Source organism: Nanorana parkeri, unplaced genomic scaffold (genome assembly GCF_000935625.1).
Source record: "Nanorana parkeri isolate BGI_ZX_2015 unplaced genomic scaffold, ASM93562v1 scaffold4, whole genome shotgun sequence".
In the NCBI taxonomy this organism is placed as follows: domain Eukaryota; kingdom Metazoa; phylum Chordata; class Amphibia; order Anura; family Dicroglossidae; genus Nanorana; species Nanorana parkeri.
Genome location: NW_017306272.1, coordinates 2,247,364 through 2,271,129, shown reverse-complemented (window position 1 = coordinate 2,271,129; position 23,766 = coordinate 2,247,364). Strand labels below are relative to the sequence as shown.

The 23,766-nt window shown below is 42.2% G+C and overlaps 1 protein-coding gene across 2 annotated transcripts in view; it reads right to left on the bottom strand.

Moving 5' to 3' along the window:
- The window catches only part of ANKRD28 (ankyrin repeat domain 28), a 118,614-nt gene that overhangs the window by 74,454 nt on the left and 20,394 nt on the right, over window positions 1-23,766 (bottom strand). The gene's annotated exons all lie outside the window — the stretch shown is intronic.

Below are 23,766 nucleotides of genomic sequence, written 5' to 3'. Positions count from 1 at the left end.
TCGCTTAGTTCTTGATCTATAGAGCCGACATGTGACAGCTGCATTGTCATACATTGGCTCTCACTATGGGTAGGAGTGCATTTCACTCTCACCATAGTTCTCCTTTAATTGCTTCTATTATTTGATCAACTCATTATATTAAAACTAACACCGGTTTATGTTATTTAACAGATCTTGCAAACCAAACACTTGTCTATTAATCGTGCTCTTAACCCCTTCGTGACGGGAGACGTACACTGTACGTCCAGCCACAAAGGTTGTTCCTTACTCTATTTTCCACCGTACAAGAGACCTATCAATAAAACTAATATTAATGATATTTCATACATATACTAGCAGCAATTTAAATCCCAAGTAAGCAAAACCATTTCTACACTGCACCCCCTGACACACCCTGCATTGCTGCACAGACCATGAACCTTGACAAAATAATGAATGGAAGTACATAAGTCAATACTAAGCATGGGAAACCTTCTCAAGTCTCCGGTGAATAGTGACCATTGATATCTGATAACATTCTGAGGTTAGTCAACAGCTTCTCAATGGCTGTAAGAGCCAATATGGCATCACACAAGTTACTGCTGTGAATGAAAGCTGTGCGTTCCACAGCAATAATAGTGTCACTTTAACAATTCCAACAAGCTGACAGAAGAACAAACAAGCAATTTCAGTAACGTTTAAACTTGATCTTCCTAATCAAATTGCAAGCTATTCAAATGCTAAATTTCCCTATGAGCACTGTGCAAAGCATCATGTAACATGTCAGCACTAAACAAATAAAGGAAATAAAAAAAACTGTTGCTATGTTCATTGCTGCAGCTTATACTCATACTTTGCAGCGTGTGCAAGTCAGGAGTTTCTGCACTGCTGTCAATCCAAAACTGGGAGCTTGCTGACAGGAGCAGAGAAGAATGATCTCATCAAGGTGGCAATGCTTCTCTAGAGCCCATTCCCACTATTTTGTTCATGTGTGGCAATACCCATTATATGCATCAGTGTGATGTAGTGCCATTCATCATGAATGGCACCCCAATGCACCTTACTGGTGGACGAGTGGTGCACTGCCAGAAATGTTCTACGCATGGTTTGTGGTCTGGTAGACAGCCCTTTAGCAGAGGTGTGTGGACCACAAGCTTTGCCGAATTACAAATCAACTCAAAAGCATTCACATATTTACTTGTGAAATTAGGTGTTTGCCTGATATTATGCCCTAATATTCAAGAGAATACTTCTATGAAATAGGAATTTTATAGAACTTTAAAAACATAAAGGAGATCTACAGGTCAGGTGTCACCTTTAGTTGCTTGCCTGTGAACTGCCTGACCACATACAACCTCCCGTATTCTGAGGCCCCGTTCACACTGAGAGGTTTATCGCGCGATATCCGACGCAAAATTGCGCATATTTCTGTGCGATATCGCTCTATGTAGCTTGTCCAATGCATTCCAATGGAGCTGTTCACATCTCGCAGCTCAATGTCGCCTGTAGCTCTTCACTGAAGCTTGTAGTTTGACCCTTTTTTCGGCAGATGTCGCGCGATTCAGCACCCAATAGACTCAAATGGTGTTGCGCAAAATCAGGCATTACCGGCGATATTGCGCGACAGAAGGTTCACTTTTGCACTGGAAATGGAAGGAAAGAATGAGGTCGCATCAAGATCGCTGTTGATTGGTTACAGCCCAATGTAGCAGCGACAAAGTCCCGCCCATAAAAACGATAAAATGTGCACTGCCGCTCAATATCGTGCAATGTAGCTCAAAGCCGATCAGCGCGGAAAAATGCGCAATATCCATGACGATCAGCATGAATAGGTTTCCGAGAGGGAAACCTGTGAGGTTAGGCACTGGACAGGCAGCAACAGTCAATTCATATAAACTCTGACCGACCCTCAATAATCCACCAAAACAGACAGACTGAGACAGTAACAAATGCTAAAAACAAGGGGAATATTCATTCATAAGTATGTATCTGAAAATCAGATTCCCCTAAGAGTCCAACAGTTTCTTGTTCTCCAACTTTCCCAGAGCAACTTAGAAAAAAAGAAAAATTGTAAAACATGACTGGTTTCTATTGTCAAAAATACTTTTTTCCTCTTGTGGAGTCCACATAAGCCAGTCTAACTGAAACACTACAGCAAGTTTAAGAAGCATACGAACAAGGGCTTATTTTGTGGTTTGCCATGAAACTTGTGGGCCTCGAGGAAAAATTCTTTCCACGCTAAATTGTGTGATTCAACATAGAAGAAAAAAAGAATTTCAGAGATTTTTTTTTCCCTCTATACATCAGCAAGCCAACTCCTAAATGTCTACAGTGGGGATAAAGAGAAACGCACCAGAAGGAAATCAGCAAACCATAGGAATATTTATATATATATACATATACACATATATACATATATACATATATACATATATACACACATACATACATTTCTACTAACAGATTTGTTTTATGCCCTACAATGGTAGCTCGGCTTGCTTGTTGATATTAAGAAACAAATATAACATAGAAATCTTACCGTCACAGCTGCAGGAGGTGCAGGACAATATGGATTTCCGCGGGATAGTTTTGAAACAAAGTCAGGGGATTCATCATCCCCCTCCTCCAAAACAACAATGCACACTCGGCTCATTCGATCTAACTTTGAGCCAAAGCTCTACTTAGCGTACTACTAAAACTATAAAAGGATGGCGCCAGGCCCAATCACATCTCTACTACCCATTAGCTAGTAAGGTTTTTATGTAGCAGGAAGAAAAAATATGCCCTCTACAATACACAATACAGAGAAAAAAAAAAAGATGAAAAATATATACAAATACTCAAAGTTAAAAAAAAAAAAAAATGCAATCCATTTAGTTTCACTTTTCTTCTCCCGGAAGAGCTAATCATCTACCAAAGCACTTTAATGAACAGTCATAAAATTGTTAATTATTTAGCAGGACAGGGTGATAACCATTACACTCTGCAAGGTCAAGTGCTAAAATACACCAGTCAGCTGTTTGCTGCCTCTGAACACTTGTATCCTGCTGAACGGATGCTGCATTTCTCACGTTAACTGAATCTGAAAATGGATTTCAGTCATTGTATAGCTTTCAAGTGCTCTAATCCAGGACTGAGCTCCCCACGTGAAGCATCAAAAATCCAGCAAGGTCCACAGAAGTGGTAACAATGAAAGCCCAAATGGAGTGATGGACTGCAGCTCATTCACATGTGATGAGTCAGACCACCAGGGATAAGGGTACTCCCAGGGAAATGCAGCCGGCTAAATCCTTGACGTCCCACATGACAGAAGAACGGAGGGTGTTTACTTCAATATGACCAAAGCAATAAACGGAGATACATTTCACTCCAGACACAAGTAGCACATAAACCTCCAGCTGAGAAAAGCAAAGCAAGGAGAACTACTGGGAATGCAAGGTGCTTGCAGCCACTAGGAGTTAGGTCTTTTCTTAAACTCGCATCTCCATTAAACACAGCATCCTTTGTAATCCACAGCACAAGCAGGCTCTGGAGGTCCTTTTACATGCAAACGTCTCAATTCTTGCTCTGCCAGGCTCAATGTTCCCGTAAGCATCGCACACTATTTAATCAGCTTCCTTTCATGATTTCAGAACAAATCCTTTTTAGAAGTGATGTTTTTCAGAGATGCAGAGCCCCAGGCTGGGAGGCTGTTTGTAATAGAGCAGAGACCAAATTCACTCCCCCAGCAGCAGTAGCATTCCATCCCAGCTGTTGTGGAAAGAAGCAAACACAGGCACCGCAGAGCTGCAGAATGAAATGCCTGGTAATGCTCACATGTTAACAAGAGAGACTTCAGCCACTGCACCCGGTGAGCCAGTAACTTCCTGTGATGGGGAGGGGCAACGGTCCTCATTCTGCAGTCGTCACCAACAACATTGGTGGTTTAGTGACTAATCTGCCTTTTCGGAGGAGGGGGCACAGCTCAAACTGAAGTTTCCACATGGAAAATCGTGCATCTGCTCAGCCTGACGAAGGCGGCTTTTACGGCCACATATGAAAGCAGTTATGTGAGCAAGCCATGCCACTAAACCATATTAAAAAAAAAGTTTGAGTGTATTTTTTTTCAAATACAAATTATTTTTCTGGGAACATAAAAATATGGACATCATACCACAGACAGACAAAATAAAACTGTTTAGTGAAGGTTAAGTTTTGCCAAATCACTTTATCCTATGCAAACCCTTCCGTTGCTTTTAAAACATTTAGATTTAGATGCAATTCTTAGGGCGGCAATATCTCTGAAACAATGGATTATATAACATTGCTTGTTTATTGAGACATGCGATGGACTGGCTGATGGGTAGATCTAGGCACTCTAATGTTTCATTGGATTTGGCTTTGGCATTACCTTGGAATCTTAAAGTAGTCCTCCACAGTAAACTGTTGGCCCACCCTTCTATGCTCATATCCAACTCTGTTCAGAGATACCATTATAGCATGGAAAGATGTCTGCAGAGCACTCCAATTTCTTATTACTACCCGTTGGTTCCGAAGCCTAGGTTCCCTCAAGGAGTAGAATATGCAGCATTTCAGGTGTGGCATGGAAAGGGACTGAAAACCTGGAAAGACTTATTTCAAAAATCGGACACATTTCAGCCTAAAACATTTTCCGAATTAACCAAAGAATATTACTTACCCCATCATCACTTCTTGCACCATCTGCAGGCTGCTAAAACGTGGAAAACTATATCCAATGATTCACAGGCCTTCTTTGCTACCACCTTCTTGAATGTCTTCTCGTCATCAAAATCTTACTCCATTCTATAATCTATCCACGGCTCCAGGGCCTCTATGTTAAATCCTTTGAACAATCTAAAATTAACCACTTGAAGACCAGGTGTTTAGATCCCCTACCTGGCCAGGCCATTTTTCAGTGTTCAGCGCTGCAGTACTTTGACTGACATTTATTCCTGGGACCAGCTTGACAGAACATACCGGTGTTCGCTCACTTCTCGATCCAGTCACGGCTCTCTGCCATGACAGGGTAGAGGCTGTATTCCCCCCTCCCATCCTCCAGCGCTGACTGGCGGAACGGACGGGGGAGGGGGCGGGTACAGCTGGCTCTGCCTCTAGATAGGCAGAGCCAGCTGTCAGTCACGCAGCTGGGCGGATCTCAACATCGATGTCGGGATCCGCTGAGGCGTCTCAGTATACCGCGTTAAAAAAAAAAAAAAGCCACTTCAGTACTGGACATTTCTATACATATATTGCTACTGAAGGGAATAAGCCATAGCCAGAGTGAGAAGACCTCCTCTTTTTAATGGTTTTCTAGGTAATTATATACTTCATGGTAAACGCACCAGGAAAGGAGGGAACACCCCAGAATGGGCAGAACATTAAAACTCCAAGGTAGTAACAGTCAAGAACTATGGTAAGGAGATCTCACTACTAGAGTCTCCAAGAGCTACAAGATGCCCCTCCACTGAAAGCCCATTTTCAGGCAAAACGTTACGCAGGTGGTAAAGTGGACATCCGAAAAAACACCCAAACGTAACGGGAATTTAGGCGAGTAAAGGGTATTTAGGTCATATTTCTTCCACCAAGCGATTAGTTCGAGTGGGGTGGAGTGATGGGGTGAAAGGGGAGCCTGAAGTTCAGATCTAAAACTACCCAACTCCATCAATAACTCCCTTTTAAAAAACCAAGCACTTGTGCAGGACGGCAGTATTTGCTGTATAGGATTAGGTCATCTTCCGATTTCACTTGTACAGCCTCCAAAGTGTACATGCCGGGCCTAAAAACATTGCAGCCAAGTATCATGAAAATGGTTTCTGCTTTCTTATATCTTAATCCATCCAATCATCCTACTACCAGGTTATTATGGGCACTTAAGCAGAGGACAATTTATATCGCCCCATAGATGTCAATAGTAAATACAAAACATCAAGGTAAAGCGATTTAAAGAGAAGTAGAATTGAAAACTAGAGTAATCATTTCTCACATATGATGGCTCACCTCTGGACACAAATGATGGTACTTTATCAAAAAGAGAACATTGTGCTAAAATATACCACATATGGGAGTTATTCCAAATAGTGTGTTTCATACAGATTTGAGATCTTACACTGTGAAGCACCTGAGCACGTATAGAAATGCGCACAGATATCGTGAAAAGCGCAGTAACCCTTTGAGAGCTCAAGTTCACTATTCTACCATGCAGAGCAGCGGTTCTCAACCTGTGAGTCGTGACCCCGTCAGGGGTCGAATGACGATTTGCCAGGGGTCGCCTGGCGGCTCCCGGCCGCCTGGGAGAGAAACACTTTCTCCCGCAAAGGTTTACTCTGCTCTGTTTTTTTGTTTTTGTTTCAGACATCGGGCCGCCGTCAGTCAGAAGAAAAAAGAAAAAAAAAAAAACACCTAAGGAATGCATAGCTAGATTCCTATTGGCTATTTCACTTTGCAATAGCCAATAGCAAACTAGCTATTGCACCCGCCCTCTGCTGCCTGCAATCAGCAGAGAGGGACCTAAAGTTCTCCATCAGGTCCCCTTCTAGTGATTGACAGCAGCAGAGGGCGGGTACAATAGCTAGTTTGCTATTGCAAAGTGAAATAGCCAAAAGGAATCTAGCTATGCATTCCTATGGTGGTTTTTTTTTTATTATTCTGACGGCGTACGATTTGAAAATTAAAAGATAGAAGCTGATTGGTTGCCATGCACAGCTGCTCGAGATTTTGTTGCACCAGTTTAGATCAATACCCTTCAATGTGTTTTTTGGTGCCATCAGCCTGGCAAGGTTTGATCCTGTTTTTTTTTAAAAAAAAGGGTATTGCTTGCTATAAGATATGGAAATGTATCCCAAAACTAAAGCAACTCTCCCACTGCTACCACCTCCCTTTGCCAAAGTCTGAACAATTAGAACATTGTCACTGTCACAATGGTGATTTTCCCCCAGTCAATCTTTTGTTTTTAAACAATTTCTCGCTATGGAAATTAGAGTTCTTGTCCTCGGTTTTAATTGCTAGCATTAGCGATTTTAATAATCGCTGCTAAAAACATCGCCAGGCTGATGTGGCCAAACATTTCTAATTCTCAATCTCCCCAACTATCACCATTCCCCTACATTAATCCCCCTGTTGCTTTTTATCGACTATGGAAGCATCCAGAACATGTGCTCTATTCGGTGCCAAATTATTACATACCAGGATCAAAATAAAAATGTTTAAGGCCAATTCACACCATGCACTGTGCTAAACGCACAGCAGCTGGTGTGCGTTTTCCAGAGTGCAGATGCATCGATCCCAGGACATTGCACTGTTTTTTTTAGAACTTTATTAAAATGTCATGAATGTTTCATTTAATTCTTTGGGCATTATGGGGTGAGAGACCGTTGTATTAAGTCACATTCCCCTGCACACACACAAAAAAAAGTACAGCATGCTGTAATTTTTTTCAGCGCACACCACCACATTCTAATCGCAACATGCTTGTGTGAACTAGGGGTGCACCCAGTGCAGATGCCGAGTATTTGGGTGAGTTCTTGCCCAAATGCTCCGATACTTATCACGACACCAGAACTTCCTCTGATCGGCAGTGCCGCAAGGGAACATGGAGTCGGCTTTCTGGCCAATCAGGAAGCCGTGGTAACAGATAATGACTTGCGGTCTGGCTTCCTGATTGGCCGGGAAGCCGGCTCGATGGTGATTGGCTGGAAAGCCTGCTTCCTGGACAATCATGAAGCCGGTTTCCCAGTCAATCAAGGAGCTGGTACTCATACTCAATACCGAACAACCAGGATCGGTGCATCCCTAATGTGAACCATTCCAATCCGTGACAAGGCAAAATGCCTGGTCTTGCATCGGGGCTGCACTGGAAACAGCCCCAACACATCTGGTGTGAATTGGCCCTCAAAATGACAAGAGGACCTACAAACCTGGGGCCAAGCATGCTACCGATCAACTCTGTGTGGGAGTTATTACTGTGGCCTATGACATCAAAGCTGTGGGTTATTATATCCACAGACACCAACACGGAGTTTGATTACAGCCACTGAACCCAATTCTGGGGGTTATTACTGCCACACTAATGGGGCTTATGTTCCCACTTTCTCTTTAGTGTGCACTGTGGTACAGTACACAAAATGTACCTGGACTGAAATTTTCATGTGGGGAGGTACCCTGTTTCCCTGAAAATAAGACCTACCCCGAAAATAAGACCTAGTACTATTTTTGGGAATTTCTAAAATATAAGACCTACCCCGAAAATAAGACCTAGTTGTGACAATTCCCAGGGCCGGTGGTGGCATAAGGGGGAACTTGAAGAGCCGCGGGAGAGGCAGGAGAGAATCAGCGGTGCCAACGAACCCAGCGCTAGAGGAGGCGAGGCGGCACTGGAGGGAGCAGAGCTGCATAAGCCGATGCCTCCTCTATAGCGCCGCCTCCTGTCACAGGAGGAGTGATACCAAATGTGCTCCGCCTGTGAGGAATCGATAGTGAAAGTGCACTTCGCTCATTCTGGCCAGCGATTGGTTAGCAAAATGCTCTTGTAAAAGGTACGGCACCCCTGATCACCATATTTTTGTACATGAATAAGTGTAGATTGTTGTACATTAAAAAGAAAAATAAGACCTACCCCGAAAATAAGACCTAGTGTGTTTTTTTGAGCCAAATAAAATATAAGACAGTGTCTTATTTTCGGGGAAACACGGTATGTTACAGCCCATTCGTTTTGAATAGGCTGCTTTACTTGATGCTAGAGCTGCAACAATTATTCGATTAAGTCGATTAAAATCGACGATGGAAAACGTTGCCAACGTTTTCCATTGTCGATTCGTCGGCTAAAATTAAAATTTCCCGCTCGCCGCTGCACGCCGCTCACGCACGCTGCTTATGCCCACCGCTTACGCCACGCCCACGTCAGTTAAGCCGCTCGCGCCTCCGCTGGTGTCACGCGACGCCGCGCCCAAGCTGAGGACATGCGTCTGGCCCTCTCCTCCCGGTGAGCTTCCCAACTCACCGCTGCCCGCTGAGAACGAACAACGCCGCTGCCCGCTGACAACACCATCATTCAAGGTAAGTCGAGATCGGCCGGGAGCTTTTTAAATGTTTCCTGTGTGTTTTTTTTTTTTTTTAAACGGCACACTGCAGAACACCAGCAGCTATAGAGGAACACCAAATCCCAGCAATAATACATTAAACAGCCTGTATAATATATTATTGCTGGGATTTGTACTTCCTATATAGCTGCTAAAGTTGTGCAGTGTGTCGGTGTATTATACATTGGTTTTCTGCATTGCATTGTATTGTGCATGGTGTTCTGCATTGTATAATACAGTGACACACTGCAGAACACCAGCAGCTATAGAGGAACACCAAATCCCAGCAATAATACATTAAACAGCCTGTATAATATATTATTGCTGGGATTTGTACTTCCTATATAGCTGCTAAAGTTGTGCAGTGTGTCGGTGTATTATACATTGGTTTTCTGCATTGCATTGTATTGTGCATGGTGTTCTGCATTGTATAATACAGTGACACACTGCAGAACACCAGCAGCTATAGAGGAACACCAAATCCCAGCAATAATACATTAAACAGCCTGTATAATATATTATTGCTGGGATTTGTACTTCCTATATAGCTGCTAAAGTTGTGCAGTGTGTCGGTGTATTATACATTGGTTTTCTGCATTGCATTGTATTGTGCATGGTGTTCTGCATTGTATAATACAGTGACACACTGCAGAACACCAGCAGCTATAGAGGAACACCAAATCCCAGGAATAATACATTAAACAGCCTGTATAATGTATTATTGCTGGGATTTGTTGTTCCTCTATAGCTGCTGGTATTCTCCATCGTGCTGTATAATGTATTATTGCTGGGATTTGTAGTTCCTCTATAACTGGTCAGTGGTAATCTGCATTGTGCAGTATAATTATTCTACAGCGCAATGGAGAATACCACCAGCTATGGATGACTACAAATCCCAGCAATAGAACATTATAGTATAATGTTGTACTATTGCTGGCATTTGTTGTATTCCTATATAGCTGCTGGTATTCTCCATCGTGCTGTATAATGTATTATTGCTGGGATTTGTAGTCATCCATAGCTGGTGGTATTCTCCATTGCACCGTATAATGATTATACGGCGAAATGCAGAATACCAGCAGCTATAGAGGAACAACAAATCCCAGCAATAGTACATTATAGTATAATGTACTATGGCTACATTCCTCTATAGCTGCTGGTATTCTGCACTGCGCCGCTGTATAATGTACTATATTGCACACCACACTCTTTTTTTTACTTCCACCGCGCCAAGCCTGCTCCCGTCATGGACTACAATCTCAATAGAAACTAGTAGTCCATCACTGAACCCTTTTTTTTTTAAATCCGATTAATCGAACTCAATAATCGGCTAACTAATCGATTATGAAAATAATCATTAGCTGCAGCCCTACTTGATGCAATGCACCTGAAAGCCTAAAAACCTTTTGACTACCACTGGCCTAAACGAAAAGATATCAAAATGAAGTGATAACAGAATTTGAATGGTTAAAAAGTACATGCATCATGTGGCATACCAGCTACAATTGCCATAACGTCAGTGAAGAGATTAAGAAGGTTTACAAGCTTCTGACGTAGGATAAGTTGTCCTGAAAACATAGATCACAGAAATGCCACACTTCACTCCATCACGGGTGCTTCAAGTATTTGTGCATCAGCTGTCAAAGGATTAGCTAAAATCCCCTTACTAGCTGTTCAAGCTCTTACTGCACTTCGTATCATGTCTGATCATAGCCACAAGATCTACATAGTGCAGGAGAAAGTGGAAGACACAAAATAGTAAAAGAATACCGCAAAATAACTGAAATCAATGCACTGTAAACAGGTCAATGTGTTTTGCACAGATGAAATGTCCTTCGATTTCTGCACATAGACACACAATGATATTAATGAAAAGCTATGTACATGAGTGAAATCTGGAAATCTAATAAGTGTAAACAATTACTTCTCTAGAGTCTCTCCCATCCTCTGGAACTCTTTACCCCAACCTGTCCATCTATCTCCCAGCTTGACTGCCTTTAGCCCTCGTTCACACCTGACCGTTTTGTAGCGTGTTCTACGCTCGACGAACGCTCTACAAAACGGTCAAAAATATAAATTGCATTGTAGTCAACGGTCTCGTTCCCACCTTGCCGTATTTCCGCCCGTCCCTAACGCCCTACAAAACGGCCCACGCCTGAAAAGGTCCCGGGACTACTTTGGGCCGTTTTCCATTGGGATACAGCCAAGTAGCCTTCGGAATCGCGCAACTTTTTTACCGCGAATCGCGGTAAAAAAACGCGCGACAGACGCGCATATGCAATACGCCTAGGTGTGAACGAGGGCTTAGGTGATCCCTAAAGACTCATCTCTTCAAGGAAGCCTATCCCACCTCAACCATCACGTTGATAAACAATTCATCCCCACACAGCTACCACCTCATGTATCATTGCCCCCCACCCCCCCTTTTTAGATTGGAAGCCCTCAGGGGCAGGGCCCTCCTCACCATCTTGTCTTCAAATTGTATTGTAACTGTAATGTATTTCTTATATTGTAACTGTTGGTTATAGCACCAACAGCACCAAACTGTTGGTGCTATATAAATTCTGAATAATAATAATAATTGATAATAGATCTCTGGGAATTGTTTTTATCAACCCTTGCAGTGGGGCTACCCCTGCACTGCAAGGGTTAAGTGCTCATTTGTGTCTAGCTGCTAAAATAAAGATTTATACTCACATGAAGCTCCAAGCTGGCCAGCTGTCACAGCGCTCCCTCCAACCTGTCTCCCTGCAGCAATGGGACCTTCTTCAGTGTTAGCATTGCTATACACCGATTTACAGGCCCTTACACTACTGCATAGGAGGTGGAGAGACGTTGGATGGCCCACTCAAAGAAAAAGCTGGCTCAGAGTTCTCTTCTTTTTTTTTTTTTACCCAGGCACAAATGAGCACTTAACCCTTGCAGTGCAGGGGTAGCCCTACTGCAAGGGTAATAAAAATAAATTCCTGGAGTTCTTTAAATTTAATCTTAATACAATTAGGCACAAAAACTAAAATATAATAAAAATACTGTGGGACCACAACAGCATGCACCTTTTAGTAATACAACCCTACATAAGTTCCAATAGAACCTAAACCAGTCATCCAGGCCCCTGCCCTCTATGGAAGCAGACCAAGGTGAAACATATCAGGGCAATGTGGTGAATGATAAACCCCTTTCCTAAAAACATGTTTTCCAGGAGTTGGAGAGACCGTGACTTCCAACTCCCCAGCAGAGTTGATTTTCTAGCGAGCCTGTACTTGTTCGGTTAACCCCACTAACCTTCATTTATACTTTCTAGGTGTTACATGGATAGATTTTTTAATTTTTTTCCCCCCTGGCTTCCACTATGAAATGTGTTCTCCGTCACTAGATAATGCATCTCTGCATCTACAGCCCACCATATGCTTGGATTTCACACACAGGATATTTTGATTGTTGGATAAGCTCTATTGCAAGGAAAACTTTCTATGTCTGCAAAAAATCTACTTGCATTAAAAAGAACTTCAATTTCACTGAAATCATCATACTGTTTTACAATGAGAAGCGGATGACATAACTAAATATAACCAAATTAAACACTTGGTTACCTGCAAAGAGCAGCCGCTCCACAATTTCAGATCCAAACATTCCTTCAAACTGTCAGGAAATCATTTATTACACAGCTAGTGGAAATTGCACTTCATTCAGTCTATACACTGCACTTTTATTAAAGTTATCCTTCAACTAACCTCCCACCACAACCTTATACTAACCTGACCACAATCCTGCCAAATCTCTGCTGTGCAGCCCATGGAGAGTCACAGGGCTACTGCAGCTGCAAGGTCTCTAGGCCATTCATCATATACAGTATTCTGCTCATGTGGAAAATCTACATTCATTCCTATCAAGACAAGCCATCTGCTAAGCATGGAGAGTTTCATGGCCTCTTCATAGGAATGAATGGGTAATTTTCTGTGCTTGAACTAAAGAAGCTTGGTTGTGAGATTCTGGGGCAGGGCCTATTCACTGTCCAGTCCAATGCATGCGTTAAAGCACGCACATTGTGTTGCTATGCAATATGCTGCAATGCAACAAATGTAGCTGGGTTGCCTTAGTGCGTGCGAGTGCCATTTAATGGAACTGCAATGCACTATTGCACATAATGCGTACTAAAGTGACACTAAACTCAGAACTTAAATCTCATAAATGCATTCAGGTACCTCAACTATTAACCAAAATTCAGCTTAGTTGTGTATCACTCGCCTCTAGATCCTCAAATCATCTCTGAATTGGTGCTGACACGGTCTTTCCTTCTGGAGGGTAGCTACGTTTATTCCCCATGGTCCCTGTGTGTGTTGTAAAGTACTCACCGCTCCAAACTGGCTCCAATGATGGAGAACAATATCAAGTTTAGTTAGCCAGTTTGAATTGAAATTGTAGTCCATCACAGGAGTGAGCATGAAGCGGTGGCTACTTTAAAACACACAGGGGCCATGGGGAACAAAACGTAGCCACCAATTCAGAGATGATCTGAGGATCAACAGCCAAGTGATACACAAATAAGATACATTTTTGTTAATAGGTAAGATACATGAATGCAAGATACATGAATGCATTTGTATGATTTAACTCCTGAGTTTAGTGTCAATTTAATCCAATACACTGCAGTGCAAACGTGTGATTCAGCCCAGAAAGCCTGGATTAAACTTTAATATTGACAATGTTAATTTTCAGCAGCAGAGAGTAAATGTATGAAATCAAGCGGGGATCTAATAGCAAATATCTCAATGCTCCTGTTTTGCATGTGAAAGTGGATAAATCTCTCCCTATGCATTATTACCAAACATCTATAGTGCATTATTCTGATTGACAGGTCAGATTACACCAACAATAGAGCAGTCACTCTGAAGAATAAACTGCTGGGAAAAACTATTATAGGGGCTAGTGTATGAACAGTTAAGTATGCATTGTTCAGTGTATTATAGTAACAGATTCAGAAACTACTCAGACACAGCAAAAAGAGGTGAATTGGCTGCGTGTAGAAAGAATGATTGCACCAAAACATACCCGATAGTGGCTTGAGGAACAAATTGGTTTCATATAGTAAATTGTGCTAAACTGGGTTCATCAAGACATACAATAAGAAATACTAAAAAAAAAAGTGTTATTAAACCCTGAGCGTTTTTTGCATATATCTACTGCTAGTAACTATTAACCAAAATACAGCTTAGTTGTGTATCACTCGGCTGTAGATCCTCAAATCATCTCTGAATTGGTGCTGACTTCTGTGCTGGAACGGAGACCTGCACCAGCGCTGGAGGGACATCTGAAAAGGACAGTAAAGAAGATGATCGAATCAAGAGGCAATGCTAAAGCCTGATGAAGGGACCCTGTGTGGTCCCGAATTCGCTTGTCCATATGACAAAGAACTTAATTGAATGAAGCTTTTGCGGTCCTAAAAAGGACTGGTGTGCTGGTGACATTTCTACATTTGCGGCGCCATTCGCATCACTGCGAGCACCCCCCACTACAAGGGACTTTTCAGTAAGGAGTGCAACAAGGATAGTATTTATTGTATGATTTAAGGTAAGTCCCTACAGCAGGATTGGGAAGGGGAAAATATAATTGTGACTTTAATGTTGTTTATACAAGTAGATCAATGCACCATTTTCCAGGGCCCTGAGTAGCAGACCAGTCTGAGATACAAGTAGCATTAGGACATCAAAGATGTTAGAGCAAAATACAATGTATCAACTAATAACAGATTGAAGCTGTAAAAAATAGCAACCCCCTAAATAAATCCTACTGTGTAAATTAAGAAATGGAATTTTCTGTGAAACTCCCTGAGGATTCCCATGTGCGTACTAACAGAAGCTCACAGAAGGATGTTCAGTTTAGAAAATAGAGGGAAAAGGAGGGGTTGGTTTACACAACTCATCTGGGAAGCCCTGAAAATAATAACGTGATTCACATTTTGGGTCTGCAGAAGGGCGGTGACAGACAGTGGATGTAGCTATAAAAAAAATCCAGGGCAATGACTCACATACACTGGGCCTTCCTAACCACATCAGGCACGGTTATTCTTTGACATAACGGAAAAGTGCGCCTTTTAATCATGCAGTCCATGTACTAGGCTTCAACATGCAAATTCTGTGGAATTTTTCATATTAACAATTCCCTTTTGCAGGGTTCGACAAATCCTGGTCACCATGGCAACTGGAAAGAATTCCACTAACAACCAGGACGCCCAATGCTCCTCCAAAGGCGCAGTGTGGGTTTCCGCATATAGCGGGGGCCAGTGCTCAGACATACAGAAATGGAACATGAATAGCAAGGAAATCTTCCAATGGTGACACTTCATCCACTGAAAAATGTATCTGGCTAGTCGGCCCTGAAAAATGCCTGCACCAAGCCCAGACATCCCAAATCTCCCGGACGCTCCGGGAGTCTCCCGCTATTGGATAGCGTAGCATTCTTATGTCTTTTTTTTTATATTCTGAGGACTGCAACTGTCAGAATACTAAAAACAAAAAAAATCAGAAAAAAACCTGCAGATAGCAAAGAAGCTATTGCTTCCTGTGCTATCTGCCATCATTTCAGGGGGGTGCTCTCTCCCAGCCCCCCTAACCCCCCTCCGCGGATGGGGGAGCGTAGAGTGCACCTCCCTGAAATGAGAAGGACACCTCCCTGAAATGGCTTCTTTCAGGTTGGGATCCCTGCAAGCCAGATTGTTCAGGTATTTAGAGAGGCAGCGGGGTCGACTAGCAAGATACTGAAGCTTGGCCCAGTGGGCGATTCCTCCATCCACAAAGTTTAGCGTAGATGGAGGAATCTGTTGCACTTTTCCCATCTCACCATAGGATGATAACAGAAAAAAATAAATCTACAGAAAATATATGATTGTGTGGCCAGCTTAAGAAACAAATGTCTTGTTGTACTGAAATGTCTGAAGTGTTCCATCTCAGCTACACCTGGAGATGTGTTTAAGCTTAGTTTGGCCAGGGCAAAACTGGAAAGTCATGGAAAATTTTTATAAGGGCTCAAAAGTCATAAATTGCCAATAATCAGGCACATGTACGAACATTCAATAGATATGCAAAAGAACAAGTGACAAAAGGGGGGAAAAAAAACGACATTGAAAGTGTAAATCCACCTTCCCAGGAGAATGGAATTACCCCCTCCAATCTGGCTCCCTCTCCAAGCTATACTTACCTTTAGGTGAACGCTCCATTCCCTACTATCCGTATCCCGTACTGCCATGTAGGGCGGCCCTGCACTCTGGATTTTGAATTTCGCTCACAAATGGCGAGCACTCATAGGTCAGTCGCCTCGAGGGGGCCAGATTGGAAGGGGCAATTCCATTTGACCAAATTCAGCTGGGAAAGTGGAATTACGCTTTATTAGCAGAGTCCGAAAACCTACCATATGAACTCAAAAATATACCATTTGTGTTTTAAACATGTAAAATCAAAACGACTCTCAAGTCTAACACAATTTCTACTTAACCCCTTTATGATAAAAGGCCTTTTTTATTTTTTGCACCCATGTTATAATCCACATTTTAGGCCTGATAATTAACTTTAAACCGCCAAACATTATATATTTTCTGAAAGCCAAGACCTTGTAGAAGAATATGGTAGCAGTTGCAAATTTTTATATTGCACAACATTAGCGCAACTTATCAAACCCAAAAATCTAGTGAAAAATGCACTTAAGTTGAATTTAGTACCCCCAAAACACTATATAAAACCATTTTTTTTTTAAATAAAAGATGAGGTTACAGCGAGTAAATGGATACCCACCATGCCCAGGTTAAAAGCAGCGATATCCAACATGTGTAGCGCAATCGTCGTTTTCATATGTAGATGCACCAGACGCACATTTACGTGACAGGCATGCGATCAATAAACCCTCAACAGGAGGGTCTAACCCTTCCCGACTCTCCTAAGCTAAAATAAAATGTTTTGCCTAGAGAAGATACACTTTAATATTTATGATTCAGCTTGCTCCATATGCATAAAGGGTAGTAGCCATACATACATTGCATTCAGACCCCCTTCACTTTTCTTCAATTTTGCCATGTTGCAGCCAGATACTACAGTTATTATTATTATTCAGGATTTTTATAGTGCCAACAGTTTGCTGCCACAGACATGACTCCTGGAGAGAGATGCTTCATGGGATTTGTAGTTTCACCACAGCTGGAGGGCCGGAGTTTGGACATCCCTGGTGTAGCCGAACAGACCTGTCGCTCCCTTGAAGACGTCTTGATGACGAAACGCGTCTGATTGACTACACCGAATGCGGAAGTGCGGGCGTATTTGGAACTGTATGGGCCGGTTACCTCTTACTGTTGGTGAGTTTTTAATATATTTAATACATTTATTTGATTTACTGCACATTGAGGAGTTCTCTCTAATTTTTATGAATGCGGGGACATCGCTGTATGCGGGGACATCGCTGTGGAAACATTGCATTGTGCAGTGCTGAGCGGGCAGTGTGCGCTTGAGCACACCGGCCCGTGCGGCATTCGTCTTCCGAGCACGCCACCAACCTGTCGAAAATCGTACGATCTTCGGCAGGTTTTCCAGCGTGCTCGGAAGACAAAGTCGTGCGACCTTACAGTAGAAGCGGTCGCACGCCTTCCATACACCTGCCGATTATCGTATGATCGCGGGATCAACCGCGATTATCGTACGATAATCGGCAGGTGTATGTGCCCCTTAAGGCTACATGTTACAGGTCAATTCAGGTTTGGTAAAGAATTAAAGCTTATGACAACAGGAAGCACTGAACACTAAAGTACAGTGTACAGATACACCGTTCCCCAGCTCCTGTGTACAAAGACTACAGCCTATGATTTTATTCTTCTCACTACACCTACCAAACATGATGAAAATACCATAAAGGTAGCCCATTGCATGTTGGTTTATGCAAGATCACTACAATGTATGTGATCACTCTGTAGGAAATAAATTCTACTACTGCAAATAACCGTTTATCATAAAGCAGATTTTGTTATAAATATGACTTATTTCTCATTCACTATCAGGAACACATTTACACTATGAGTGTTTATTTGGCATCACATACAATACAGCTAGCTCTGAAATTCTGTTTGGGGCTATAGGAGTACTAAATGTGCCAAGTCTGTTTATGGACACTGTCGATAAATCAGACAAAAGACAATAGCAGGAAAAATTTGGAAATAAGATTTACTCAACTTTCCATATAACATGAGTAGTAGTTAGCATTTAGAAGGTGTGTATAATACCAACGTGAAAAAAATAAGTCTGTCCATTATCTCTGGTGTTACGTACGGATTACCGATGCCTTACAATCAATGACTTCAACTGGACAGTAACTGCAAGAATTAAAGTGATAATAAAGCTTTAGGGTTTTTTTTTTTAAAATCAGGCCGTCTTTATTGCAGATATTTTGTTTTTTTTATTTCTCAATTCCTCGTTTTCTAGCAGGTCCCTGCATCGCTCTCCCCCTGCACGGGTGCCACCAGCAGCTAAGATGTGGAGGTAACCGCGTGTGTTCCCAGCCATGCCCGTAATAGCTGTGTGCGTCCATAGACACAGGCACGCATAGCACTGCGGCCGATCAAACCCTCCTCTCCTCACAACAGTTTGACAGATGGCAAAATGAGCCTATGGCTCCTCTGCCCTCGGTATCCTCCCCTGCAACCAGGAAGTTCGGGACGGAGGATCGATTCGGGGACTGGCATCGGTGACAAGTGGCGCTGACAGGTAAGTGTGGGGGGGACGGGGGGAGAGAAAAAGATACAGGGCGTTTACCTTATTGCAGAGAATGCATTAATGTAAAAAACGCCCAGCCTTTAATACTACTTTAAACCAGCTCAGCTCCTCGGACATCACATTAAGCAATGGACATTTGGGGGCCAATTTATAAAGTTAAACTTGTGTTTTGCCAATACTTTTTTCATGAGGGGTACACATTCCTACAATTTCACATTCATACAACTGCTCCGCAAGATGTCCATTCATTATAATTACTAGTGTTTCAAACCTTGCAAGGCTTTGGCCTACCTAGCACTGCTTCATTTGACTTACTGCAATTCTTTGTATATTTATAGTTATAAATAGCTGTGCATTACCAGGCTCTGTGAATTCACACAAAGGCAGCAACATTACTATTAGTCAAGTACACTATTCTGCAAAGAAAAAAAATAAATCGGTCAAACTTTATATGGTTTAAAACTTGCACCCTAGAAGGTAAAATTAATAGGACTTGCAAACAACATTTCATAGACCATGCATGTTTCTTGGGTGCAGAATGGAGTTAGGAAGCAGGAGAATGGTTTGGCAATAACAGTACTCACAGTACACATGACTTCACTAGATACAAAGACAGGTAATCATACAATCCTCAAAAAAAATGCACAAGCAGCATTAAATGCTTATATCACATTGCTGAAGTCTTCCGTTTCCACATCCCCAAGATATCCAAGTAGAACAGCTCTGCTTTTACTGCTTTTTGCTGCCACCTTGTGGATATGTTATGGTAGTTCTGGCTGCACAGTGAAACAATAAAACTGCAAGATAAATGATCACAAACAGACCAGATATAATATTTGTGCTTCGGCAGGCTTTACATTGCCGTCAGCGTATTAAAATAATAGCACCGAAACTGATACTGCTAGCAAGGAGCACAGAGCAACAATTTTTGTTTTGGAAAGTTAATTCCCGAAACAGAACAGTCTAGGTTTAAACTAAAAACAGACCCGAGACAGCAGGAAGATCCATTTCTGAACACCCCTCCCTCTATGAGGGCACATTCACACATCCAGATCATCTCCAGACCAGACTGTTTCCGTATCCAAAATGCATCCTAATGTATCCCTACGCTATTTCTGGCCTCTGTTCACATAAGTGCAGTCCGTTCAAGACCAGAAAAATACTGCATGTCTCGTTTTGTCTGGTCTGGAATGCACTGGAACTGCGGGCAAGTTCATGACATTTTCCGGACCAGATCTGGTCTGGAAAATGGGGTGAACCTGCCCTAAAGGAGGCTGTGAAGTTCTGTATGCAATGAAGTAGACTTCAGGGAGAGAGTCAGCCCATAACAGTTCTAGAACCGACCACAATTAGCCCTAGGGCCAGTAGCGTCACCTCACCAGAGGCAACCAGAGTTACTCTCCTAGACATTCACCTCATTTAAATTCAATGGGCCCAGTAGGTTCAGCCTCCCCTTTCCAGCAGACAAATGTCCTCTTTAAAAACATGGAGACAAATGTTTTGATGGTCTAAAAATGCACCTTAAAGCAGAAAATAAAATAATAAAATGTCTGCAGAGTGGGAAGAATTCACTCGTCCTCTAGGTTTTTATAGGCAATCTATACTTAAGTCATGTTGACATCAAATGTTTTTAAGCTATCAAATGCTGATGAAATCACTTACAATGGATGCCGCTTCTTAAGGTTTTCAAGTTTTAGGGCTTGTTCACACCAAGTGCGGAGCAGATGCAGAGCAGTTACAGAACGCATCAACAAATGCATCCAATGTATTCCAATGCTATTTTGGGCTCTAGTTCACACCACAGCGTTCAGTTCCAGAGCGTGTGGAAAAACTGCAGCATGCCCTATATTTTCTGCTCTAGAACGCACCAAAATCGCATGAAAATGCCCTAGAAAAATCACAAAGCCCATTTCAGGCTAAAAAAAAAGCCCCGAACGTGGCAAAAAGCACTGCACTGCATATGCAAAAACTCATGCAGATCTGGTCCAGATTAGGTGTGAACAAGCCCTTAGTGTCCTGCAAATTCAGGAAGTCCCTTGAGTACTGGCCAAGATATCCTATTTAAAAAGGTGGCTTCTTCTCCTTGCAGGGTCCTATAGAGCTGCCCATGTGTTTACTAGTAAGCTGTGTGTCTTCACAAACACACAGACACATTAATGCAAGTCATTCTCCTGTTCCCTGCTCCATCCTAGTAGATAAGACAGCTGTTGGGGCACTGCTCTGTCCCTTGTGATCTTGTACTGGACAGGAAGTTAAGGAAAGTGGAGCTGAGTGAGTTGGAGCCAGCTGTTTGAAACATGGTTTTAAAGTGCCTGAGTAAAAATGTTCACCAAAATGTAAAAAATTCCCCCAGACCCCTAAACACCGTAAAAATCTAATGCATGGCTGCCTAAAGCTTGCACATTAAACCCTATAGACTTTTAGGGATGTACTCCTACTGGTGGGGGAATTTTTTTAATTCATGAACTTGTATTTGTCATTACATACATGTACTTGTATTAAGTCTACTCTACACTGTAAAGAGTAAACCAGGGGACCTGCTGTCGTTTACCAAAGGAAATCCGGGACAGAAGGACCCACTTTACTGCCAAAGATGGAATTCCAGGAAAATATTTTTAGGACTTTTTAAAAAAAAAAATCGCTTTTAGGCTGGGTTCACACCTAGGCGTATCGAATATGCGCGATTGTTTCGCGTTTCCGAGGGCTACCTGGCTGTATACCAATGGATACGCGCCCCAAAGAAGCTGCTGTACTTCTTTGGGCGTTTTGTAGCGCGTTCATACGGCCTGTAATACGCCCAGGTGTGAACCATACCCATAGGAAATAATGGGATTTTGGTGTTTGAGCGCTTTGCAGATCGTAGGAACACGCTACAAAACGCCCAGGTGTGAACCAGACCTTAAAGATAAAATTCGAATGGATAGAGAAGCCAGCAGTATATGTCTGATGCTATCCATCAAATACTGCAACTGTACTAAAAAAAACAAAAACCCTACTTAACCTTCATCTGGGGGTTTTAGTCAACCAGAGCAGTCTGATTTCCCAAACATGTGACAAGGGTAAGTCTCCTCCTGGTGCCTTACAGCAATTAATGGATACAACTTGAAGAACAGAACTTGTGTAATCATTTCACAGCATATTTTTCAGCTTTGACCAGAGTGTACATTTTATTGTTTTAGAGGGCTGAGAGCAACAAAAAGAATTATTCTCATCTGGCTATCTCACAAGCCTCAAGTGGAAGGATGACATTACAAAGACGCCCCATGTTTCACAGCTCTGAGCTGCACAGCCTTCTTTCACAAGATATATATAGTTACAAGAGTATGGATGAGTCAGGGCTCACATAAAGCAGAAACCTTGAATTCTCGGCTCTCTCCAGTATACAAGACAATATCAGTTCTGCATATCTTTCTCAGTACAGCCAAAGGAACGGTTTTGTAAGGTGGCTTAGAGGTAACACTGCTGATAATTAATAGGTTTGTGTTCTGTATCATTCCGTCATAATACCAGAGGACTTCATATTCCAATGCTTACAAAAGAGCTTTATGTTATATTAAAGCATCCTCATCGCACATCTTACTTTCTATAAAAAGGACAGGTTGAAAAGTCTAAAACACATCATTGGGGGACATAATAAAATGAAGGCAGACAGAACACCATTCTTCATACACACAGTTGCACAATCTAAATTGAGGGAAGATCTAAAGGAGAACGTACAATCAGGTTGTATAGTGTATGGCCAGATTTAGAAACCTGTGCATATCAGGTCAGCCATGTAAACCTGCCCTGCTTTTAATTCCACACAAAGCATAGGCTGAATGCAACATGCCTGCAGCTTTACCGGATAGTAATGCCACTCAAAAGGTCATCATTTCAAATGACTGGAGGGCCACACCAAGTGCTGTGCTAATCGCACATTGTCAGGTATGCAGGTAGAACTTTATTGAAATGTCACAAGCGACATTTCATTTCTACGGGCACAGCGGGGTGCGAAGCAGGTGTACTACGTCACATCGCACTGCTCTAACAAAAAAAAAAAAATTGAAAAAAAAAATTAAAAAAAGGTAGTGTGCCGTACTTTTTTTTTCTGCGCACCACCGTGTTCCCCTCACAATGTTGTGGTGTGAAATGAGCCTGTGACAAGGCAAATTGCTTTCTTTTGCCTTGGGACTCCGCTGAAAACTACGGCCAGCGCTGCGCCAGCACGGATGTTTTTGTTTGTGCAAGCTGTATGACCTGAAGGATTTACTACCCATTACTCCCACTGAGTTCTGAAAATGTATACCTTTTGAGTTTAAGAAAAAAGGTTCACATCACAAAAATCATGAAATCAAAGGATGTGTTTTTGCCCAAGTGGGAGTGGGACGCTTCCTGCCACCAAGCTACAAGGGGTACTTATCAAAACTTGTGGAGTGTTGTGTACTTGTAACTTCCTCACCTAGATTTTTGGCGCGCGAACCGAGACAGGCTAACAAAGGCTTGCAACAGATTAAGAAATTTGGAACAGTAGATTAAACAGATTTTCACCTAAAACAAGTAGTCATAGCCATATTTTACTCTGATTGCAGTGCTACCTTACAGCAGCAAACAAGCTGTACCGTTATAGAAAATCGGTTTTATTATTTGACTCATGGCTCCTGTTTAGCATTGGCTTACGGCTTACTGTGCGACAAAACTAACCCCCCCCAATCAAAAATCAGATGAATATGGACCAAAATTTTTAAAAAATTATTTTGCCCTGAGCAGGTATTGGCCCGATACAGGTTTTTTTTTTTTTATATTTTTTTATTAGTCTCACTAATTTCCTGTCCTAGTATAAATCAGGGTATCACAGTGCACTCAACCTGTTCGCACCCACATGTCCCCATGTACAATCCACTAAAGCCACCAATGGTCACCACCATTGGCATTTCTTTGTTTGTTTTCACAGTACGAAGATCTTTTTTTTTTTTTTGGCACTAAAAAGC